Raw genomic sequence first — 19874 nt, 5'->3', positions numbered from 1 at the left:
TTCCCTTTCCTCCCTCCTCCTCAGCGGCCAATCGGAAGTCTTCTCTTTTCGGCCAGTCAGAAAATGGGTCTCACACCCGCTTCTGATTGGCCAGATTGAGGATCAGTGTTTCAACAGCGAATAGTCATTCGCTGCTGTAACACCTGGGTGGACTCATGGCGCAATGCTCTGCGCCACGAACCCACAGTATTTTGAAACCTATTAGAGCCTGTGGCTCTAATCAGGTGCTTCAAAAAAACACCCCTGCTACTGTAATTCAGGCGCCCGGCATCCTGAAAGGGGCCGGATGCATGAATAGGGGGTGGCCGCGGCGGCCGTGGATAGATCCATGCTATGCATGAATCTATCTATTATACATATAGGGAGTGGCGTGGATAGAGGGGGAGGCACCCGGGCACCCCTAATGGATGGGCTGCCACTGCCTTTATGGAAGAGTGGCAAGAAGAAAGCCATGGTTGATAGAAATCTTTAAGTTTAATTTGCAGTTTGCGAGAAGCCATGTGGGGGACACAGCAAACATGTGGAGGAAGGTGCTCTGGTCAGATGAGACCAAAATGGAACTTTTTGGCCTAAAAGCAAAATGCTATGTGTGGCGGAAAACTAACACTGCACATCACCCTGGATACACCATCCCCACTGTGAAACATGGTGGTGGCAGCATCATGTTGTGGTGATGCTTTTATTCAGCAGGGACAGGGAAACTGGTCAGAGCTGATGGGAAGGTGGATGGAGCCAAATACAGGGCAATCTTAGAAGAAAACCTGTTAAAATCTGCAAAAGACTTAAGAGTGGGGCGGAGGTTCACCTTCCAGCAGGACAGTGACCCTAAACATACAGCCAGAGCTACAATGTAATGGTTTAGATGAAAGCACATTCATGTGTTAGAATGACCCAGTCAAAATTCAGAACTAAATCCAATTGCTGACCCGACATCCCAGAGCAGGAGGTCGCTGGCCACATCAGAGGGCTCTGCGGGCCACTGGTTGGGCACCCCTGGTGTAGCCTCTATAAAGACAAAAAAGAACAGATACTGAGAATTACATCCAGGATACAGAACTAGAGAAGTGTTACTGTGCAGCATCCATCCATACAAAATAAATCTGGGTACATACAGATTGAAATTAAACCAGTTCAACAGGGACCGGCTGAAATTAGATCTGTGTGTAGCTCTCCCAGTTCGACGGAAGCTGATCGTTAGATTGGCTGCTGTTGAATAGGCCTGCTGGAAAACCTTGTTTGATTAGCGGCTTGCAGCAGAGAGTCCCTGCTGTCAGAATACAATATCCTGGCGCGGGGATTTCTGTATCCACATCATTTGTGTGGATGCAGGAATCTGTTATGCCGCGTACACACGGTCGGATTTTTCGTCTACAAAAGTCCGACAGCCTGTCCGACAGACTTCCGGCGGACTTTCGGCGGACTTGCAGCAGACTTTCTAATGAACGGACTTGCCTACACACGACCACACAAAAGTCCGACGGATTCGTACGTGATGACGTACACCGGACTAAAATAAGGAAGTTCATAGCCAGTAGCCAATAGCTGCCCTAGCATGGGTTTTTGTCCGTCGGACTAGCACACAGACGAGCGGATTTCGGGTCCGTCGTAGTTACGACGTAAAGATTTGAAGCATGTTTCAAATCTAAAGTCCGTCGGATTTGAGGCTGAAAAAGTCTGCTGAAAGTCCGGAGAAGCCCACACACGAACGGATTACCAGCCAGCTTTAGTCCGTCGGCGTCCGTTGGACTTTTGTAGACGAAAAGTCCGACCGTGTGTACGCGGCATTAGTGTGTACCGAGAGTAAGAACAGATACGTTACACCCAGCACACAGAACAAGAAGAGAGGTACTGTGTGGCATCCAGGGCTGCTGTTAGAAATCATGGGGTCCTGTTCAGCCTACCTGACAGGGCCCCACCCCTCTGAAAATATCAAATTATATTTTCACTAAAATGCCATGGCTATGATGCTAAAGGGACTGAGGACAGAGTTTGCCCAGTCCCTTTCCATGCAGCCTCAGCTGCACTGGACAGTGAATGAATGGGAAGTGCTCTGTGCTGAGCGGCTTCCTGTTCACAAACTGAAGCATAGTAAAAGTTTACTATGCTTCCGTTATGAATGGACACAGGAGCCATCGGTAGTGTTTGCTCACTGTGTTCATTTAGGAAAGGAAGGGACTGGTAAATAGAACATATTTACTGGCCCCCCTTCCTCCCCGCGCTTCATCCTGAAACTGATCCTGCTGTGTGCCCCCAGCAGATCAAGAGAGTTTATTAGGCTTCAGTCGTCTGTTTCAGCAAAGGTACCCCATGTGTAAGGCAGTGACCCTCTTCAACGTACCTAGCCCAGAAGAACCCACCCGGGGCAGGCCTCTCCCTTGCTTGGTGTCCAATGAGAAGGGAAACATGGAGAATGTTGCTATCACCCTACGATTCCTGCCCCACCCCTCTTGCATCCCAGTCCTAGCTAACTATTTAGTGGCTGCCCAGGTGTACCTGTAAAGGTTATAATCCATAACCCAGTGACGTGAACCTTCTGACTCCCATACGGTCCCGCTTCAAAAGCTCCTCAACAGCAGCTGGTCCAAAGGGAGCCACATGCTCTAGTAGCATTACATGAGGCACAGCAGCTCTTCCCATGTAATCCCATGTGCGGGATCTCTAGCTCTGTTCAGAAGAAGAAAAGGAGTACTATGCACTGTCCATGTGCACTAAACAGTAATGCTCCAACTCAGAAAATTGTAATGAGTGTAATGAGTATATAGAACATGAGAAGTGACAGCAAGTGACAGCAAGTGCTTCCATGGAGAATCATAGGACGTGCGGAGTACAGTATATCTGTCCTAGGAATTGCATACTAAAGAGAAGCATTACTCTGTCATTTTCTTGACTTTCATACATATAAACCCATGATGTAGATGGTACTTACAATACATAGTAGGCTGTTTTTCCTGTATTACATTGCAAATGCATTTTCAGGAATAAAACCTCCCATAAAGTATTTAATGACAGGAGCTGTCCATAGAGACTCCTTTTCTTCTAATAACGTTCCTAAATAATGTGTGGTCACTTGTCTCCCCTCCTCCCCCAGCATCCTGCATTGTTTCGCTTTAGAATGCTGACTCATGATTAATTGACCCATCCACTGACAGGCCTAAGGTAGCTTAAGCTATCTATGTACAGGGAAAGTGAATCAGAAGGCCTGTTTGGTGGAATCGGATCAATGGTGCAGCCCAGTTGAAGAAAACCAGTCATTTCTGATTCAATTTATTTTAATGATTTTTTAAATTTAGCACATGTAGAAATGTTTATTTCAACTTGTTATTTTTATTTTTTTAAATAAATATTATTACAGGGTGGAATACACACAGGATTTTCTAATAAGAAAAGTCACCACTGACTGCATGCTTGTAGACAGCCTGTACATACCTGACTATGTCAGATGTCCTGTCTGTGGTATGAAAGAGAAAGAGGCATGTTCCTTCTTTGTGACTCTTTATTCAGCCTGTGTAGTCTGATCTCCTTACTTTGCTGGTTTATTTCACATCCAACTGTAATACTCCAGCCTGCAGAACGATCCTTCACATACTTGGAGCTCACCACCTGGCTGCAAGTGGTAGATGTAAACATGACGGCTGCTATTGTGAATTTTGTGCCGTAACATAAAAGTACAACTAAAGGCAAAACTTTTTTTTGTAATTTTGGATAGAGATGAGAAGGATTAGAGCCCCTGTCAGGTTTTATTGCTGCCTGTGCCCCCGTTAGGGAGATTCATCCTCTCTATTTGTCCTGTTTACAATTATCATTGAAAATGAAAGTAAAGCAGCGTACAGACGGTCAGACTATTCAACTGGACTGGTCCGGTGGACAATCCGATCGTGTGTGGGCTTCATCGGACCTTCAGCGGACTTTTCCAGTCGAAAATCTGACAGACTTTAGATTTGGAACATGCTTCAAATCTTTACGTCGTAACTCTGCCGGACCCAGAAATCCGCTCGTCTGTATGCTAGTCCGATGGACAAAAACCGATGCTAGGGCAGCTATTGGCTACTGGCTATCAACTTCCTTATTTTAGTCCGGTGTACGTCATCACATACGAATCTGTCGGACTTTTGTGTGATCGTATGTAGGCAAGTCCGTTCGTTAAAAAGTCTGTCGGAAGTCCGTCAAAAGTCCGTTAAAAGTCCGTCGGAAAGTCCATCAGACCAGTCCGGTCAAAGTCCGTCCGTGTGTACACGGCTTAAGAGAAAATCCAAAATTTTGGGTTGTCCCCAAAAAAGTAATAGAGGAGAAATCTTCCAATGGGGACACTAATTCTGGTGACCTGGGGGTCCCCAAGGCATTCCCTTAATTTGCAGGGCTTTTCTCTCTTCCTGTTTGGCTATGGGACAGGAAGTGAAGGGAAATCTCTGCAATGGGACACAGGTGGCAAAAAAAAAATCTGACAGAGGCTCTATCCAAAATGAAAAAAAAAAAAGTTTTGCCTATAGTTCTGCTTTAAGTGTATGTGCACATGGCTGCCTGTAGTTGTAAAGTTTGGGCATATTTCTCTGCAGGTGCTACATACAGCCTCTCTATAGACATCGCTGTATGCATGTGCTGGTACTTGTGTAAACCTGCTCATACATACACACATTAAAACCCAAACGCAATCTGCGTTCGGGGGTCTTACGTCGGTACACAACTACCAGCGTATACTGGCATACAGCCGCGTACAACATTTGCAACTATAGGGCAGCTGTACACATCACCTTCAGGGAAATGTGCCCAAACTGTATGCTGTATAACCACAGATGGCCATGTGCATGATCTAGTTAATGGACTGTTGCTGTGTGAATGCCCTTATCTTAAAAATATTATTTTATTAAAAAAAATGACTTCACTTAAAGTGGTAGTAAAGGCATTAAAAAAAAAAAAACAGAACAAAAACAAACCCTGCAAGGTAAAGTATGAGGTGCATACTAGCACATTGTGAAAGACTTACCTAGAACGGAGCCCTCCAGCGGCGCGCTGTTAACCGCTGCAAAAGCTTCCATCTTCATCTGGTCTTCCTTCCGGGTTCAGGGACTTCGGCCGTCTAACTGGACAAGCCACGATGATGTCACTCCAGAGCGCAGGAGTCTCAGTCACGGCACACAGCTCTAAAGGAACTGCACGGGTATGCCGTTTCTTCAGAGCGCATTTTACCTCCAGGTAAACTTCATTATAAGCTTACCTGTAGGTAAAAAAAAAAAAGAAGTTTACTACCACTTTAAAGTGGTGTTCCGGCCGAAATTATACTTTTTAAATAAAAATACCCCTATATATTACACATGCTTAATGTATTCTAGTAAAGTTAGTCTGAAAACTAAGGTCTGTTTTGTTAGTTTATAGCAGTAGTTTGTTATTTTATAAACTTACAGCAGGCCGTGGCCATCTTAAGTGTGGGCATCTGAAGCCAGACTGTATTTCTTCCTGGATCTCAGCCTTGCAGATCTCGCACATGCTCAGTGCAGCACAAGCAGTGTAATAGGTTTCAGGTCAGGTTTCCATAGCAACGGCAGTGTCAGAGGAAGTTGTCACCCCTTCCCAGAAGGCATTGCAAACAGGAAATGATGCGATGCGCCACGGCCAGGGAGGAGGAAGTGAAAAATGAATACAGCAGATATACAGTAGGTGCTGAGAAAAAAAAATTTAAAAATATCCAATTCTTTTACAGTGCACAGTTTAGTGAGAGCTGCTGAAGTGTTGTAAAAGTGGGTGGAACTCCACTTTAAGGCTTGGTTCATAACTATGCGAATTGGATGCAGATTTTCCCACATCCAATTCGCATGGTAGGAGATTGTGACTGACTCTCTATGGAGCCGGTTCACATATCTCCGCTGCGGCTCCGGTGCAAACTTGGTCCTGTGCCTCTTTTGGTCCGTTTCAGGTCCGAATTCAGCACAAAATTCGGGCTGAAATCGGATCTGAAATGGTGAACGGGGATGTACCGGACCCCTGCTGTGAGCGGCATGCAACAATAGTGTGAACCCAGCTTGAAGTGATACTAAACACACATTGTTTGCAGGGAAACATAAGCAGGAGGAGCTTCTAGTCCTCTGCTGCTGGTCACAATAATAAACAAAGTAAAATACAGAGCAAAAATAAGTAATTAGTATCAGTAAACTGTAACTGTTTTAAATTGGCATACAATTATATATTTAAAATCAAATCTTTATTATTTTGTGGAAATAAATAATAAATAAATAATACTTTATTATTGAAAGTGAAAGTAAAAGAAAATAATAAAAATTGTGGGTTGCCCAGAAAAGTAATAGAGGGGAACTCTTCCAATGGGGACACTAGTTGTGGTGACCTGGGGGTCCGCGAGGAATTCCCTTCATTTGCAGGGATTTCCCTTCACTTCCTGTTTCGCTATGGGACTGGAAGTAAAATCTCCGCAATGGGATGCAGATGGCGAAAAAATATCTGACAGGAGTTATAGTCCTCCCTTGCTCTATCCAAAATGAAAAAAAAAGGAAAATTGTTTCATACTTACCGTAATTTTCCTTTCCTGGTGCAAATCCATGGCAGCATACTAGTGATAGGCTCCGGTGCTTTTGTGGGTGGATCTACCGCTGGTAGGATAGATTTACCCGTAGATGGTCCTGGGAGTACGGACTCCCCTTCCTTCTCAGTATGTTGAGGGGCTTGCTGCGATGGCAGAGAAGCTATTAGCTCAGAAAAGGAATCCGTAACCACCTTCTTCAGCAGATCGGACACTTGCTGGCCCTCTGATTCCCTGTCTGCAGCACAGTCTCTAAAACAGTTTTGGCAGACTAGCTTGTCAGCCATGGGGGTTGCTCCACATGCCCAGCACTTTCTGGTTCTTTCATGGCCTACTGAATGGGATGAGCGATGGCTCCTTGAGGACCTATGACCACCAGATGAATGGTATCTGGACGAGTGCCCATGACGGTCTCGGCTGGTTTCTCTGGGTTCATGCCTGGAAGTCTTCTTGGACGTCCTCGGGCGTACAGGACTGGTAAGAAAAGAAAAAGATCCCAGTGTAAATGCACACTTTTTTTTTTGTTAAACAAAGGCCCTTACCTTAAGACAGTGTGAGGGTCATGGTCAGGTGGCGAATGACTCATGACCAGCAGCACAATAGGGGAGAGAGGGGAGAAAAGGAAAAAAAGAAAGAAGATAAAGTTTAACATTAAAAACTTATCTTACACCCCCCTCTATATATTTTACCCCTTTGTGTTTTTTTAAAACAATATAAGTTTCAAAACCTGCCACGCAGAGGCAGGTTAGAACTAGCAGGAGCTCAATTCAGGCAACCCTCTCTGAGATAGAGGGCCGCCTAATGAACCTGCTGCAGAGCTTAAGTACAGGAGTGGGTGGTCCTGATTAGCACAGCACCACCCACTGTCCAAAGAAATACCGAACAGGGCTCCTTGCCTTTTCCAAGATGTCCGCCGTGGCCTCTCTGTGCAACGCGCATGAGTGCCGCACGCATGCATGAGCTGAAGCTCTGTCTAAGATCCCCACTGGACACTGCATGCCGTGTTCCAGCGACTTTCAAGGATGCCGGCGCATGCACAGTGCGGACATCATGGAGGATGTTTACAAAAGCGTCAGATGCGTTCCGGCTTCTAGAGCAAAAGACATGCAAGTGTAGCAAAGTATTTAACCTCTTCTAGCCTAATGAGGACCTTCAAGGCCAAAGACAGATGACATCCTTTCATATGTAGTGGGTTGTGTGAGGCATAGTGGGTGCAAAGTTGGTGAAAGTCATTGGGCGCCCGACACTTCTTGGATGCAAAAGAGGTTTTATTCATTTTAACAGTCCTTTTATATTTTGAAGGGAAAGAGGGCTAGGGGCAGGACACCCTTGAGTTGTTGCAATGTCAATTAGCAGATTTGAGATTGCAATAGGAGGACAGCCGTACAGGGAAAGGCCCCAGCAAGGCACCACTTCTGCACGTGCAGGATTGGTCCTATGGCAACAGTACTAAACAGTTCCTAACACAAAGTTCAACAGTTCACTCAGCTTCACTACAACTTCTACTTGTAGTTCTTCAGCCCCTTGAGCTCCTAGTCTCTCACTGGACTCTCTGATTCACTGACTCTGAATCCCGTGAGCTCCTCAAGGCTTTTGCAGTGGTATCTCTCTCAATTGTCACCCATGCTTCTCTGCTGGGTCCCTAGCTTGTCACTCCAGATACCTCTGAATCTTCACCCCTGCTGACCGACTCGGTCCCTGGCTTGACTCACAAGGCTGCTCTGCAAGTGTCACCTCCGCTGGTTGGGTCCCTGACTTGATCACCGCCTGAAGTTTCCCGATTCTCCACCGTGCCTGTTCGGTGAGAATACTGCTCCGGTATTTGCTTCAGTTACTCACTGTGGTTCCTGGTAAAGGTGGTTTGTCCCTTAGTGGCAACAGCTTTCCTTCTACCTCCGAACACGACAGGTTCTCCAGCAGGCCGAACCACCACTTCTCGTTGGACTGCAAGCCGCAATCCCAACCCTGCGCTGCCCTGTCACTTCTGGATAGGCCCTCACACAGCCTGGCAGCCAGATGCCCCAGGATAGGCCCAATCTCCGGCCTAGCAGCTCGGGGCGTATGCCACACGTCCATCCAGACAGCGGTCTGGGTGGCACAGAAGATAGATCACCTGACCTCACCCGAATATATAGGTTCTGCCATCAGGCCAAGGGATTAAACAAAACCCCTGCCCATTGGCTGAGATACCCCATATACCCATAACTTGACCTTGGGTTGCCCTTCTCATATCTAGTACCACCAAGTTCCCGGCCACCTAGTGGTAGAAGAGAAAAGTGCAACAAGACCAGACTTAGGGCGAAATTAGTAGATCTCTATCAATTAACTGCAGTAGCTACTCCTGACAAGGAATTTGGTGCGGAGCTCCCTGACTAAAACCCAGGGAGCTATACAAGGTAAACGTCTCCTGTCAAAAAAGGAGTGGCCCAAACTTCTAAACCCAGGGGGAGACTTTCCAGAAGGCATACAGCATGAGGGAAAGCAAGGAGAGGAGTTAGAAACAGGAGGTGAGAGAACAAGGGTAGAAGAGAAAGATGCTCACAGAGCAACCAGTCTGTCTAGCTCTAAAGGAAAACAGAAAAATGCTCCTGGTTAGGAAAGCCACTGTAGTCCCAAAAGACCCACAGAAGAGACTCCTCAGCCTATTAGCGCTTTTAGCGGCCCTGGACTGAGGACTGCATCTGGGAGAGGCTGAACCCAGATGGAAGCTACATTGAACAGAGGTAAGGACTATCACCATGTCACTGAGGTATGAGGAATAAAAGGAGAATGATGGGGGAGTCACTATCCTTTTCTTTTATGATATTCACTGTTCTGAGGGCGGAAACTATTACTAGTATGTTGTCATGGATGCACCAGGGAAAAGTTTTGCCTATAGTTCTACTTTAATTCTACATGTAATATTCCCCCCCATTGTCTTTGGCTGGTTAGTGAACATGGAAGAGGAGGGGGTGAGTGGGCTGTCATTTACCACTGTGCATACGCCCACATATGTGACTCTTTACTCACATGGGCTGCTCAGATGTGATAGGGCGGAAACTCACTGAAAACTGAGCATGTGCAGAGTTGCCACCACAGCTGCAAAATCCCTAGCTGAATTGGGGACATCAACAGAAGGGGGAGATAGAGAGCAGCTGGATCAAACAGGTTTTTTGCAGAATACACAAAATTAATCTCATAAAGTGACCGAGTAAGCATGAACAGCATGTAATAAATACAGCATTTATTGATAGTTATGATGTGGGTTTTGTAGTTTAGAAACACTTTAAGGGATTCTGATTTTCTAAAGCATGTTTGTAATAAAGCATTTATAAAGGATTTCCTGTATGCTGTACCACTCAGAGAGGTCCTGTTGGCTTGCATTGCTGAAGCTATGCCACACTTTGACAAGTTTTCCAGTTGGTAGGGTTCACACCGGAATAAAAATTGTTTTGGACTTTACAATTCATTCATCTAGCAAATCAGTTTTTTATATACTTTTTATCAGGTTTGTTTTTTTTTAACCATTCATATATACTTTTTTTTATTTATTTTTTTTCATTTCACTTTTACAGATGTGATATTTTCAAATACACCTAACTTGAATGCCAAACATCTTCCTCTCAATTGGTGTTAATTTCATCACACGCAAAAAAAGCTTTCAAGCAGCCATTGTGTGAGGCTGCAGCTGCATGGAGCCTTTGCCTCAGCCTATAAAAATAGCTGACTATGTGTACAAGAATGGCTCCCATCTCCATGGCAACCGTCACTGAATGAATCATCATGGAAGCCTTGAGTGACATCATCAATTCAGGATGGCAGCAGAGGGGTCACAGGGAGCAAAGTGGATTTCACAAAGAAAAAAAAAAAGAAACAAAACAAGCAATATAACCACTTTGGCTTGCTGTAAAAAAATGACTTGATATGAATTAATGAATTTGCAATAAACTGTGTGAGTGGAGAAAGCTGTGTTTTTGTTTTTTTCCAGGTTCTGTGGTTCCAAATTGGGGCCTGAGGTTCCAAAGTGTCTTGGGTGGGACGTAACTTTCAATTCTGTGTCTAGATTTTACTGGGTGCCTGCAGCCTGTGTGAGTACACAGATGTGCATTGTCATTATATACTCAGGCCTGAGGATAGCTCAGAGCTCCCAGTTTGGACACAGCTCCTATATTGGAGACAGGTCTCACCCAGGGGTCAGAGGGCCCCAGCCAGGAGTCAAGACACAGGCAGCCTCAACCAGGGGTCAGAGGCGACCCCCCAGCCGGGAGACAGGAGGTCTCGCCCCTGGAGTCAGGTAGGCTCCTATCGGGGTGTCAGGAGAACCCCTATCCAGAGGCCAGGAGTGGACCATGCAGGAGGAAGCTGCGATTAAAGGCTAATAGAGCCAAGCGAAACAGGAAAGCTGGGCAACACAGTCAGAGGGACTGGTAAGAAGAGCAGCGGTGGTGCTGACAAGCGAGCCAGGTTGCTTGGCATTTTCAGTTGTCTATTCTTGTTGATGTGGAAGAACCCCTGCGTGGGCAACTAATGGTAATATGAACTACTTTCCATTTTGTTCAATAAAAGTGGGCTACCATTCTCTAAAATACAGTTTGGACTGGCACAACTTATTGGGAAAAAGCGCCTACCACATAATAATAATAAGCTTTATTTTATATAGTGCCTTTAAAGGTAGCTTCTGAAAGCACTTTATAAAGAAAACACAAGAAATACACAGGATAAAACAATGAAAAAAGGAACAATTAGGTGAAAGCTTGTCTAAAGAAAAAAAAAGTTTTTAAATTTGATTCAAATGCGTTTAGACAAGAGGACTGTTCTTTGGAAGTGAATTTCAGAGTTTTGGAGCATCGAGTGTAGGTGAGTAGAGGGGACACACAGACCGGAATTTGAGGAGCGGAGGTTACGGGGGGGTGGAGTAGATAACAGTTAAGGCAGATATTGGGGCGCCAAGTCATGAAGAGCCTTGTAGGTGAGCAAAAGGATCTTAACCACTTGCCGCCCGCCCACCATCCGACGGCTGGGCAGCTATCGTTCTGGCTGGACGTCATATTGTGGCTTCCCAGAACGACCGCACTGTGGGCGTGCCGTGTTGCTAGGACACGGCACGACCCCGATCTCTGTAAAGAGCCGCGGCTCTTTAACCATGTATTCGGCTGTGTCCAATCACAGGCAGTCACATGTAAATACGGAGATGCCGGTAATTGGCGCTCCTCACCTCACACTGACAGAGTGTGAGGAGAGGAGAGCCGATCAGCGGCATCTCCTCACAGAGGACATTACAATTAAGTGCCCACCAGTGCCAGAAATGTGTGCCCACAACTGCCAGCAGTGCCCACCTTTGCCCGCAAGTGCCCACAAGTACCAGAAATCAGTGCCCACAAGTGCCAGCAATCAGTGCCCACAAGTGATGCCAGTCAGTGCTGGCTATCAGTGCTGCCCATCAATGCCCATCATTGCTGTCCATCAATGCCCATCATTGCTGCCCATCAATGCCACCCATCAATGCCCATCATTGCCACCTATATGTGCCCACCAGTGCCGCCTATCAGTGCCACCCATCAGTGCCGCCTATCAGTGCTACCTCATCAGTGCCCATAAGTACCATCTCATCAGTCCCGCCTATCAGTGCCGACTCATCAGCGCCCATCAGTGAGGGGAAAAAATTACTTATTTACAAAATATACTGATAGAATCTAAGAAAAACTTTTGTTTTCAACATTTTCGGTCTTTTTTTTGTTTTTTTTTAGGAAAAAATAAAAAACCCAGAAGTGATTAAATACCATCGAACGAAAGCTCTATTTGTGTGAAGAAAATTATAAAAATTTCACATGGTTACATGACCGCGCAGTTGTCATTCAAAGTGTGACAGTGATGAAAGCTGAAAAATGACCAGGGCAGGAAGGGGGTGTAAGTGCCCAGTATTGAGGTGTTTAAAGTCTATGAGAAACCTGATGGGTAGCCAGTGCAAGGTCTGCAGCATAGGGGTAATATGGTCACTTGTACCAGACCACCCCATTACCACAACACATGTATATAAAATACAAAGAGTCTTGTGACACCTCCACTGCATTTGATTCCATTTCACTACAGTATTTTTGCTGGATATACCCATTAATGTCCAGAGATGCTCAGACAAATATAAACAGATTCTTACTGTAGTCTGTAAATTTGGGGCTTTATTCCCCCTGTATAACCTTATTGCTCTAAGCCCAGGTCCCTGTGTATCTTATTATGGCCCTTCCCACTGTTCTTTACCCATCTGCTACACATCACTGCTGTCTTCCAGCCCCATCAGACAGAAGCCACATGTAAATACGTAGCCATTTATTCTATTGGAGCTGGCTCTATGCAATGATATTAGCACGTTGCATTGTTGCAATCTGCCTAATTTATGGGGAATCCATAAGCAGCTTTGCCTGCCTCCCCTGGGAGATAGGGAAGCATTATTATCAGTGATGTGGGAGCTGCAGGTCTCAGCATCCTGCAATGAGCTGGTGCCACACAGAGGGCTATGCTTCCAGGCTCCACTCAGCTGGAATAATGACGACAGGGCAGGATCACTGGTGTCCTGTGAGGCAGAACTGGCATCACACATCAATGAAAGCACAAGCGTATTAGAACAGGGGCTGCGATCAGAGACATACACAAGCTGCCATCTGTTCTGGGCAAGCATGTGCAGAGATTGGCTATAATAAACCATTAAGAAACTCATTGCATAGAGAAAAAAAATGATTTATTTTATACTAATTAGTACATTTGAAAATTAATTTGCAAATAAAAAATATTTTTTTTCTTCAAGAAGGCAAGAAGGGCCCAGTGGAGGCCTATAGCAGTAAATGGTGGATATTGAGGGATCTTGTAGACTGCTAAGTGAAGAATTAGTAATTGGCATGATACAGTTACATACAGTTGGCTTTGGAAAAAAGCATACAGAAATAAATGCAGCCTTTTATAATAAACCACCTGCTACCATATCAGTACCTTGTGTAATGCACCCCTTAAGGCGCCGCATTTAAAAAGGGATCCCCCACCCTGCACAGCTAGGCACACCGCATCAGATTTGAGTCAAAGAACAGTCCAGTGTTTTGTTTTATGTTTTATTGAGGGGAATAAACTTGGAAAGGGATCGGGGTATTATGGGATGCCCATTTGACTTTTCAGAAAAAAAGGAATCTTCAGGGACACAACTATTTACAGTCCACATGTATATATATGGCTTTTTTCCTGGTGCAGGAACTCAACCACGGGGAGTTCAGGGGTGTGCAGCGTATAGAGCACAGAGTTCAGGGGTGCGTAGTATATAGAGTGCAGAGTTCAGGGGTGTGTAGTGTATAGAGTGCAGAGTTCAGGGGTGCACAGTGTAGAGTGCAGGGTTCAGGGGTGCACAATGTACAGAGTGTGGAGTTCAGGGGTGCGCAGTGTACAGGGTGCAGAGCTCAGGGGTGCGCAGTGTACAGGGGGTGGAGCTCAGGGGTGCGCAGTGTACAGGATGCAGAGCTCAGGAGTGCTCAGTGTAAAGGGTGCGGATCTCAGGGGTGCGCAGTGTAAGGTAACAGCCGAGGAGGAGTTTAGTGGAAGCTTCCTCGGCTCTTTTACCCACTGTGACAGGCAGCGGTCAGCAGGGAGAGGTGCAGAGAATGCCAGCAATTGCAACAGGGCTAGGCCTAGATGCCCTCTACTAGGAACTGTATAGCACACAGTACAATGCCCAGGGATGGCGGGGAGGGTGCGGTACAGCCGCTCAGAGGAGCGCTGTCATTTCTAAACACAGAAGGCGGGCTTCTGTATTTAGAAGTGACAGCGCTCCACAGAGTAGAAAGCACAAAGCTAGTACCAGAGCCCTGTGTACATGGGCTGATTAGGGTGTGCCTAGGCACACTCGGCACCCCCGTGTGCATGCCTATGCTCCCAGGACCATCCGTTCCCCATTGATAACGTCATCTATGACAAAACGCGTCTGGGCGAGGACACATGTTGACGTCACCACGCTCCTACGTTAGGAGGACGGGATTTGTTTGCAGCCGGCTGGCTCTGCTTTTGATCTGTGATATTTTAACCTCATGTAAGTGCAATACTTTTTATTAAACTATTAGTTGTGACAGTATCACGCTATGGATGGTCTTTCTTCCTCTACATGTGGCTGGGTCTCGCGGTCTGTGTAAGGTCGCGTGCTGTCAGGAGGGGTCTGTGCATCCAATCCATTCATTCTATTATCCAACCTCCAGTCCATCAGTGGATCTCCCTTATGAGGAAAGGCCCTGGCTGGGTATAAGCCAACTGCCCGACTTGCCTGCCAGCTGGTAAGCAGGTTTTTCTACAGGTGGTGGCACGTTTGATATAAACTCTGATTCACCTGGGTGTTCGTCACTAAATGAATTGGTTACCATCCATCCAAGAACTACTGTATGGACTTTCCATTTGTAGCGCAGCCTTCTTTCCCTTTATACAGTCTATTTTTGTTATCACATTGTGAGCTGCTGCTGTTTGGACTTTAATTTTTGGTTTACAGTTATTGTGAATTTCATACTAATTTCACATATGTTTCAATGTATATAATAATTCTGACCTAGCGCGTTTTTTTTCTTTATTAATCTCCCTGTGTACATGGCTGATTAGTGTGTGCCTAGGCACACTCGGCACCCCCGTGTGCATGCCTATGCTCCCAGGACCATCTGGCACACTGTTGGGTGATCTGACAAAAGGCTCAGTCAGAACAATAGCTAACACCCTTTACAGACAGGGACTGTGGGCTCCTTGTTTATGTAGCAAAGTCCTAGCGCACATCTGTCTTCCTGTGGCTACTAATCCCAGTACCACCTCTTCAGGCACTGCCGGAACACCTGGCTGCAGCTGCCCCCTTCTCCGGCCCTCTTGGCTAAACTTACACAGTCCTCCCAGACTGACTCTGCATCCATCCCAGACTGCTCTCTCCCAGTCCTCTCAGGCTGCCTCTAAGTCCTCTCTCGACTGTAACACTCACCAGCCCACCTGGCTGTCTTCTTCCCTGGAGATTTGCCCGGCAGTGCTCTCTTGCTGTCCTTCTCCTGCTCCTGCGCCTCCGGTCAGGAAACCCCTGTGTGTCATGAAGATGGTCCTTTCCGCACCCGAACCCAGGCCCGAGGTAACCCCCCCCCCCAGACTAGGGGGCTACCCTCAAGAATCACTGACAGCCTAACACTCCCTCTCCAGTTTCCACCCAAACTCCACTGCCCCAGCTTGGCTAACCCAGAGTATTTGAGGGGGCCTGCCCCCTGCCAACCTGTCCAATCCCCAATCTGTTGGGGATGGGTCAGGGCCCTCAGAATACTCCAGACAGCTCCTCCTTACCTCTACTGCCATTCTTCTGGAAGTTTCCAGCAAGTTCCAGAAGTATGGGGAGGTCTCAGAGATGCTGCCTGTGAATCATCCAGCCCTCCATTAGTCACTCACCCGACCCAAACAAAAAAACACAGGCGCGGCTGCCAGCCAAGCCTAACAATTTACCTACACTACACAAAAATCCTACTCTAGCACACTAGTGCTACACTTGTATGCACTAAAAATGCATTATAGAGAAATTAATGCAGACGTCTATAACAAACCACCTGCCATAATATTAGCACCATGTATGCACTTAAATGCATCCTGGATAAATAAATAAAGGCAAGTGTCTATAATAAACCACCTGACACAATAACAGTACCATGTGTGCACTAAAATGCAGCATGGAGAAACAAATGTAGCCATCTATAATAAACCACTTGCCATATAATCAGCACCATGTATGTACTAACAATGCATCATGCATCAATAAATGCAGCCATGTATACTAAACCACATGCCTCAATATCAGCACCATCTCTGTACTAAAAATGCATCATGGGGAAATAAATGCAGCCATCTATAATAGACCACCTGCCACTTTCCCTAGCTGCATGCCATGCTCTGTGTATTGTCTATGTGTTATTGCCTACAGAGCACATTGCATCGTGACTGTGCACATTCAGGTCTGGGCTGAGTGCCCGTGGAAGCGGAAGAGGCAGCCTGGTCTCTTGCTGTTACGTTATTTATCAGATTATGGCTGAGATCTGCTTTGTATTACAGGCTGTGGAATTGTATAAGAATGAGGCTGTGGTAGGTTCTGGGTAGGCCATGACAGAGCAGTACTGCAATCATGGTTCCAGTAGCAGGGGATTATGGGTAAGACTGATCAGTCAGGAGCCATGACTCGTAGCTTCATCCCCTCGTAATACAGTTATGTGACTACACAGAACTGGCTCCATAGCTAAACCACAATGTTTTAATGCGTTAGTAAAATCTTGGCAAGGGCATACTTGTTGGTAGATCTAAAGGAGATTGTACAATCAGATTGTAACCTGCGTGGTAAGTTAAAGTGGTTGTAAACCTCAGACATGAAATATGAACAAAGAATATCCCTTTATAGTGTGTACTTGTCTCAATTAAAAGCACTAAGTATAATTTCTGTCTGCTACTTCATTCCTCTGCTATCAGCATGAATCAATTCTGACAATTTTTCCAGACACCAAGAGAAAAATGGTGACAGGGGAGAAACCTCCAACTGATTGACCGCCTCAGCTCTGTTCCTGTGTGCAAAGGGGGGGTGTGTCTCCCTCTTTCCAATCAGCTCTCAGGTAGGGTTACCACCTGTCCGGGATTCACCCGTACAGTTCGGGTTTGGAATCATGCGTCCAGGTTTCAGACCACCTGAAACCCGGACACATTATTTAGACCAGACTATGGCTTCCCAGCAGCGTTGCTGGCTGCAGTTGTGTAAGCCGAGAATGTGTGTTGCACTCTCTTTCACACGGCCCAAAGCCAGCACTAACAATCCCCCCCAACAGATGGGAGAGGAGAGAGGGCTCAATCTGCACCTCTTCCACCCGCCCCTACCCCTCTGTGTCTGCCCACACTCCAATCCCTGGCATTGTGGCTCAAAAAAAGGAAAGCGGGGGCTGGAAATTTGAAGTACAGTAGCCTCAGATACATCTGATGAGAGGTGCTGACTGCCAAAGGGGTGAATGAGCTCACCATCCATCTCTGTCTGTGACTGAAGTCTCCCCCCTTCTCTCTACTGTCTGAGTACACTAAGGTAAATCAGGGTTCTCAGAGCACTTATTACATCAGAGTTCCCCTTTACGCCAGAGGCCACAGTGTTCCTCCTTACATCAGAGTCCTCTCCGTACATCAGAGTTCTCAGTGTTCCCCCTTAAATCAGGGTTCCCAGAGCATCCCTTATGTTAGAATCCCCAGAGTTCTCCCTTACATCAGAGTCTGCAGAGTCCTCCCCCCTTACAGTGAAAGGGAAACTTGTGGCCTCTGATGTAATGGGGGACACTTGTGATTAATTTCATATGATTAGAAATGTTATTTAACTGCAAAATATATGTATAGTTTATACTATATAAAAAAGTAAAATTGCTGTGCACCGCTAAAGTATTCGGGTTTGACTTGAAGAAAAGGTGGCAACCCTACTCTCAGGCCTCTCCTCACTGAGCTCTGCAGAGGGTGACTTTCCACCCCCTTTTTGCTGAAATCTCAGACAAGCTCATAAATTCAGCACTTTAAATGGATGTAGAGAAGAGAGGGCTGCAGATAGACAGATACAACTTATGTAGGAGGATTTGTTTCACCTCTGTATCATCTGAGGATAGTCACTGCACTGGGTATATGTAAAGGTTTACAGCTACTTTAAGTTATATGGATGTCAATGCACTTTTATTAAAAAGTCAGCACCGGACAGTTCCCATATTTCTGTACTGACAGGTTCCTTTAAGCAGTATTTCCATATGTGATAATTGTGTAACGAGGGTGCAAAGGCTCCATGTGTACTGCAAGAAAAATAAAGGCAAAGTCACCATGATGGTTCATCTGCTTTATCCTCCTGCAGGATTGCCATATGACTGCTCTTTTCAAAATCTGCATTGAAGTTGGTATAATGATGATTTTGGTGATATTGATTGAATATAGAGGTGCTGTGTACACTGCTGTATATCCGGGGATCCCTCTGTATGTACATACTGTGCATCCCGCTCTATGGTTCTTGAATGATGAAACTCCATGTCCTCTGTTTCCTGTGATGACATCTAACTGAATTACTGGAATGTTTACTGTTTGTGCTGTAGTAAGTGATTACGTGACTATTCCTAAACTCCCTAATCGTTTGCAAAATCAAGTCAACTCTAGGAAAAGAAAAATAATTTATTTCAATGATGTGTTCCTTTCTGCTGGCTTCACTTCTTTGCATTGCAGTAGCATGCACCTTACCACAATGCTCGCCACAGCAACATGCACATGTTAAAGTAGAACTGAACCCATCAATTTAACTGTTTTCCAAAGCAGTAACATTCAAGGCATGCAGTGGATAAAAGCTGTCACAGTTGCTTGTGATCGCAACGGAACTGTCAAGACATCAAATGACCGATGTCATAACAGATCACATGTGCAGCCCCATGGCAACTGCAGATCAAACAGAGACTAAGATGGCAGCTTCTTCTAAAGGATAGGAGGGTTTAGTTCCACTTTAATGTCTTGAGTGAATGGCACCCCGACACACTGAGGCCACGGATCAATACAGTGCAACACGTGGCATGGTAACAAGCTGCATCAGGAAAGGAAAATGGTCAGGCCTGGTTTTCAGTACACTGGTGTGCATGGACAGCCCACTTAAAATAAATATACTGCCTAAAGGCATAGTTGACCTCTATCAAAAAACTGCCTAGGGATCTAGATAAAAACGAGCTGTGCAGCTCTGACCAAAGTTGAATAATGTCCTTGCTATAGTTGTAGGCCATTTACATTTCTCATGAAGCCTGACTGGAAAATTCCCAGAGATGGCATTATTCCATAACAAAGTGGCCTACAATGGATAACATAGGCAGGGGATAGAGCAGTTCACACTTGAAAAACGTGTAGCGTTTGCATCGCTTCTTGTCGTTGTGTGGCAAAAATGAAGCTACATGTCAATTCTGGTGAGTTAAAGCTTGTCATTTCCTTCCATTCAGGTCTATGGTGAATCACTGTAAACATGCCTGTAGTATTTACAGCACACTTGACAAGCATTTAAGAAATATCAGTGAGATGGAAAAAAAATCATTCCCCTTTTAATTTTAAAAGAAAATTAATTGGAGGGCATGTGGGGTGCGTAAATGCTTGAGGTACGCTGGTTTGTGTTAGTGTCAGCATCATTGTGAACTTGGCCTCTTGCATCAGGGGAAAGAAAGTACATATGAGTGGGTTTGAATGTGATGGTGGAAGTGAACAGTAATGCCCCATACACACGATCAGAAATTCCGCCAGCAAAAGACCGATGAGAGCTTTTGGTCAGAAATTCTGACCATGTGTATGCTCCATTGGACTTTTGCTGGCAGAA

The sequence above is a fragment of the Aquarana catesbeiana genome, linkage group LG09 (assembly GCF_042186555.1).
Source record: "Aquarana catesbeiana isolate 2022-GZ linkage group LG09, ASM4218655v1, whole genome shotgun sequence".
In the NCBI taxonomy this organism is placed as follows: domain Eukaryota; kingdom Metazoa; phylum Chordata; class Amphibia; order Anura; family Ranidae; genus Aquarana; species Aquarana catesbeiana.
This window is presented reverse-complemented; position numbering follows the sequence as displayed.